Here is a 6,890-nt window from a genome sequence, read left to right as displayed (position 1 = left end):
TTGAGGAACAAGTTCCAGGTTACAATACATACGATTTTGTGCCCTGTCAGCCGGAAGATGAGCTGGATAGAAACCAATAGCGAAGAATTTAATGTTTGACGAAAGCCATTAAAACGAGATTAATTAGGCCGTCGGTCTGAGTAAAACCCATCACATATGTCATCCTTTCTGTTCATGAAATTGTTTCTTTTTTGTTGATTGATGCGTTTCTGTAAATTGTTTATCAGCAAAGGTTCCGAAATCATTCTCAGTGGCTTATGCCGTGCTGTATCAAGTCCTTGGGTCGTGGAAACGTACCCGCGGTCGAGACTAATCAGTCAAGTTAATATTGAGCAGTTTCAGATATGCAAACGACTGAAAACTAGGTTGCTCATTAGTTAAGAACACGTCAGGATGCCTTTTTAATTGAATACATTCTGCTTAAAAAAGCACAAACATGCGTCAAAATACATTTTCGTAATTACATGTGAGCCAACAAATAAGTCAATCGTTTGGATGCTACACGCAGATGATTTTCCACAGAATCAGTCGGCCAGCAAGTGTTGCTGAACCATTAACCTCAAGGCTGTCTAGATCGAAAGAATATTATTTATTTCCACTAGGTTAACCTTTCCTATTAAAGTATAACAGATGGAGGTGGCTCTCCCCCTGTCTCAATGCCATGCTTTGAGAATTTCTCTTTGTGCGCCACTTATCTGGTTTAGTAGGAGTTATTCCGGGACTGTAGTGCAAAATGATTTACGGCATAATGTGTTTTACGGACTTGCTGTCACTTCTACAGATTTCTTCAAGTTTAGTCTTTCTGGAACTTCTTGGTTGTTATATTGGTGGTTCTTGGGGAAAGCCATCAAACCCATCTTCAGTTATTTTAGAATTGCTATTCATTTTCTTCTGTTTTATTTTTGTAATAATATCATGTGGTTTTATAGAAGAATGTTGAGAATATCATGGACAGATGGAGTGACAAATGAGGTATTATCAAGAATAAGAACACAGAGAGCCCTTGTAAGAGAAATAAGGAAGAGACAGATTGGCATACATAATAAGAAGTGAGAAGCATTTGTGCCTTACTCGAAGAATAGAGGGAGGAGAGCGAGATGTAGACAAAGAGTAAAATGCTTTGACAGCTTGGCGGGAGATTTGGGTGGAGATTACATTGTAAATCAATTCATACAAGCGGCTAAAGATCGGAGATTACATTGTAAATCAATTCATACAAGCGGCTAGAGATCGAGAGAGGTGGAGGCTAATGACCACCAACGTCCAAGACACGGCACTTTGATAGATAGATAATAATATCAGCCATGATTTTCTTATCTCTCTTAATGGGAGGGTGATTTACTTTCCTGTTTTTCCTGTTAAGCCGCTTGAAGACAGGCACGGCTTTTCCATATCTGTTCCTGATCCAGGTCTGGTTCTGCTACATTGCCGCCTCTTCTCTCGTTTTCAAAGTCACTTCCTCGGTGTTTAAACACCGGTCTTCTATTTGCAGCTTTATTTTTTCACTTATTCTCGGCTTCTCTCATTTTTCTCCTGGCGGTGTTAAATGATAGCGAATTTTCTTTCATTTTATCATTAAAAGAAAAGAAACATTTCAATTATTCATCGGCATTGATTCGTATTTTTCCTCTCAAATTTTCAATCAATCTTGAATCACCTGAAACTTCAAATGAGTGAAATTTCCTTTTTATCGAAAGTAAATCTGTCAGTACACATACTCAGCTTCAATGAATTTATGTTGAAAGTATATTTTAGGTAACACGCAAGGTTAAATTTATTAACTAGGATATTTTCCACTATCTCACGTTTCCCGTAGGAGGGTAATGCCATCAATCCACCTCACGTGGTGCACTGTAGGCATTACTAGAGGGTGCTTGCAACGTCCCTTCTGCCCCAAGCTGCACCCACTTCTCAGCCTTTGATTTTACCTCCTTGCTGTCCAGCCTCTCCGACAAGTAATTTATGGTTCTGGTATAGTGGTTAGTGTCATGTATGCCACTCAGATGTCGCGGGTTTGCGTCTCCCCCAGGGTGATGAAAAATCACTGGCTCTGTATCATGACCGGTACAGCTGCAGTGTGAGGAGGTCTGCGGTGGGAGGCTGAAACCACCTTTCTTTGGAAGCTTGAATTTCAAGTCACGTGACCCTGTGTGTCTCCTGTTCCGTGCATTTAGGTTTCATCTTTATAAATCATATGGAGTTTTCGTCAAGTTCCACCTTTTGCTTCGTCTCCTTTGTTTTCTGGATTTCATTATGATGCTGTCCAACCACTTCAACTCCTTCTTGTCACTGTCACAAGCGCCGAATGGCCGACTGTGCCCCAGTGCTTCATAAATTCAGTCTATGGACTTTTCGAATATTTCTTTCCTTCATTACTTTGTTTGATCCAGACTAGTTCATGACGTTGGTTTTATGTTAGTGGTGTATGGGAATATGCAAATATTTAAGGACACTAAAGTATTTGCACTTCTGGTTTGAATGCCATCGATCCACGAATTAAGATTAGAAGTGATTAATAGCATCCGTTTATTATCTATCAAAACACACTCATAACACACATACACACACACATATATACATATATATATATAATATATATATATATATATATTATAGATATATATATATATATATATATATATATATATATATATATATCATATAAAAGAATTCAGAACACGTCCATTCACACCTGCTGTCCTTGGCAGGCACACTTGCCCATAGCATCCTTCGTAAACCCAAAAGGAAAGAACCCGTGCTGTGGAAACTCTTAAACAGAGGGAAGCGCAGGGACCCAGTATACGCCTGTAGTTTTGGAAATATACTATCAATAACTCGTTAGTCTGAAAGTGCAGTCTAGGGCTCGTTGCTGGACCATTTGTGGAATTCTGTGCCTTCTGTGCTTCAAGGATTGACTATTTCTGCTTCCTGAAATTCATTTTGATTGTCACTTCTGTAGAGAAATGCATGAGCACTCAGTTACTCCTACTTCATGGTGTATTTTCACGCATACAATCAAGGGGAATGTGTCACTCGTGCGTTTATAATTGTAAATCTGTCCGGTTTGGTTATTAAGATGTTAGAAGTTAATTACCATTGCAACAGTGCTAGTGAGAGGTCATTCGATAAAGGAAACATCGCACCTCCGGCCTTTAATTAACCGTTAAAGCTGAAAAGAGAACAAAGACCTCAGTATCTTCTCTTTTACTTTAATCATAATTTCTTCCATCCCACTTCCCTTTTCCACTAGCATTTTCTCTCCTGCCTTACCCTTCAAAAACAGGTTTAAGTTCAATACCCCATAAGTAATATGAGGACAGTACAAGTGTTGTGACATGATATCGTTAGATCACTGGTGATGTCGTTTGAATGTACAGTGATGCTCAAATCTCATGCGACATGACTGCATAGGATTTCGATCAAAATTCACCAACTGGCAACCTAGCAAGCTCCATATTTATCAATTATTTCAATGCGGAAACGCGATTAATGCATACAATAAGGCCATAATATGTCTCTTAAGAGTGAAATCTGTCATATATTTCAAAACTGTAAGAAAATGCCACGTGAAGCATATTTCAGAAAAAACTCTTACGAAACATTTTCAAAACTTTCGTTCACACATAGCTGAAGCATTTGACCAAAGTGGAGTCATCAAACATCAGTTCAAATATTAAATAAAAATGCGAAAAAAATTGACAAAACATTAATAATGGTTCCAAAGCAAGCATAAAATTTGAAATAGTCCTATTTGATTGCTTTTACACCTCAATGCTAAAAAAATGTAACATAAGTAGGTCAGCAATGAGGAGAGACAATGAAATTATCTTTAAAACATTCAATTTAGTATATGTGTTAGAGTATGGATATTCATACATAATTATTTGTTATATTTCTTAAATATTTCAAAAATGATGGCATGCTATCAAATATTTGCCTATGCAATTATTCTTTTGTCAAAGCCAAGATATTGTTCCTAAGACTAATTGTTAGATTTCTTTACTTTACACTTAACAGTCACATCTCTCTATTAACAATTTCTGGCCAGAAAGCAAATGAGGTTTTTTATACTTTTGTGCACTTCAAGTTACCTTATGAAAGAATAAATTATACACCAAAAGCGAGCAGAAGGACTTTTAAGAAAATAATATTCTAAACCAGCTGAAAAACAAGTGTACCATCCGCCTTGATATTAGCACTTATGACATTTTGACTAATAGCCATCTTCTCCATATAATTAAAATCATCATCATCTTTTATTCATCAAAGAACAGGCAATCTCTACAAATAAAAACATTAGTAACAGATTACATTTCAGAAGGCTTAGAATATTTTTTAGGCCTAGAAATCATTTTGCAACATACAAGCAGCTTAAACACAGCCTAAAACTTCAACATTCAAAGACAACTGGTTGTAATGCATGTTCCTATTGCATTCCTCAAAGATCATGTAAACTCTACAAATAAATTGATTAGTAACAGATTATATCTCAGAGGGCTTAGATTATTTCTTTAGCTCTATAAAACATTTTGCAATATACAGGCAGCTTAAACACAGCCGAAAACTTCAACATTCAAAGAAAACAGGTTTTAATTCAAATTCCTACTTTGAAAATGTTGTTTTGACTGTTGAGCTTATTAGGTCTACTGTCATACTGCTGCAGACGTAGTTATGTTGACCAGTCCAAGGAGCAAGTTAAGTGTGCTTTCACTGATGGCACCGCTAACCTTATCACACCGCAGTTTAAACTGAGCAACGTAAAAAAAATATATATATAAAATAAAAAAAGTGAAAAAAAAGGACATAAGGAAAATAGGGCTGTCTGAGAGTTCGTAAACTTGTCGACATGTATGACATTAGAAATAGAGAAAATAAGTTTAATACTACTTGGCAACGTCACGTTGAGACAGAATCTGAACGATACAAAGAGAATCGTGTCGCATGAGATTTGAGCACCACAATACATCGTAAAGCATTAACCCACTATCCTTCCTCTAACATGAGTGCTGCATCGGACGCTACATATATATATATATATATATATATATAATATAGATATATATATAGATATACATATATATATATATATATACATATATATATATAAACCTTTTCGGGAAATCAATATTTTATTATTGGGTATTTGAAGTAATCCGAAAAAAAGTCCTTTCACTAAATTCATTGACGATGATATACTTGTGTTTTCCTTTTCTAGTTTGGATATCTCTGAAAAAGCTTGAATTTAATATTTTCAAGAAATTGAGAAATGGCCGATTTAATTTCATGAATATAATTTATAATAACCTTAGATTCAAACTAAACAAACTAGTCCATCACCTGGATCACAAATTACAAAGCCTTATAGAGGTAAGTGACTGGAATAACAAACAAAAAGATGATTGTGTTATAAATCTTTCAAGCAAAGAACTGAACCAGAATCTTAAATGTGCTTTAGGTTAGGTTTATCGTGTGACTTTAGTGATGAGGTTTCGTGCACAAGCATCATTTCAGGTATATTCAAACCAGAAAAGAAAAACACAACTACATCACCGTCAATGAATTTAGTTAATGGACGTCATTTCGGATTACGTCAAATATCCAATATATACTTATTATATTTAAAGGTACATAAAAAAGCTATTAATGTGAAAATGCAATCTAGCAGTGAAAGGCTTTTCAAAAGATTCTGAATGTATAAGGCATCAGTCCCAGAACAACGGCCTCAATTAAAAAGAAAATTACAAACAAAACAAGGTACCATAAAAGAAAACTTTGAAAAAGTTGACATTTTTAGTGACAATTACTTGAGTCTAGAGAAAGGGAAGTGAGGTGCAGCACCACAAGTCTTTATTGACGAACTTTAATATTTTAGTGATTTCATAATTATGGTCTCTTTATTTCAGATGGATTCGAAGTCACCAGGGTGGGTTTCTCTTGACAAGTAAAACTAAGAAGTAAAAAGTACAAATAAAAAACTAATACCAAGGCGCAACCAACTAACGGTTGGTTGCGCCTTGGTATTTGTTTTTTATTTGTACTTTTTACTTCTTAGTTTTACTTGTAAATTTTATTCCTTTATGTCAATTTTAAGTTAATTTTAGTATTTTTACTATATTAAAAATCCTGCTAATATTGAATGCTAATATGTATGTGTTTTTATCTCAACAGACTGAAGATGCACATTGTATGTGCAAATCGTCTCTGATAAATGTTTCTTCTGATGTGGTTGTCTGCGATTTCCTGAATGGATATATATATATATATATATAAGATATATAGATATAGATATATATATATTTGTATATTTATATATATATATATATATATATATATATATATATATATATAGATATATATATATATATATATATATATATATCTCCAAGGGAATTCGGGGTCAAATGACTCTCGTTTAAACAAAATGAATCAAAACATCTAATTGGCAACTTAATCTACCCTTGTTCCGTTGCATGCCATCTTTGGAGTTGGCTGAAAATCAAACTAGGCAAAGATAAACTCCCTTGGTTACAAAAATGTACTTTATATTTCCCAAAATTAGCTAACATGAAAATGGAATAAAATTAATTAACTCTAATTCAAAAGAAATGTTAAACTATCATATTCCTCTCAAAATCATATTTAAATAAGTACCCCCTCTTCCCCTAAGTGTCCAAATTTAATAGTTTATTAATAGTCAAAACCAGTCAGAGAATAAACCCACTGGTGACTTCGAATCCATCTGAAATAAAGAGACCATAATTATGAAATCACTAAAATATTAAAGTTCGTCAATAAAGACTGTGTGCTGCACCTCACTTCCCTTTCTCTAGACTCAAGTAATTGTCACTAAAAATGTCAACTTTTTCAAAGTTTTCTTTTATGGTACCTTG

Source organism: Macrobrachium nipponense, chromosome 3 (assembly GCF_015104395.2).
Source record: "Macrobrachium nipponense isolate FS-2020 chromosome 3, ASM1510439v2, whole genome shotgun sequence".
In the NCBI taxonomy this organism is placed as follows: domain Eukaryota; kingdom Metazoa; phylum Arthropoda; class Malacostraca; order Decapoda; family Palaemonidae; genus Macrobrachium; species Macrobrachium nipponense.
Note: the sequence above shows the minus strand (reverse complement) of the source record.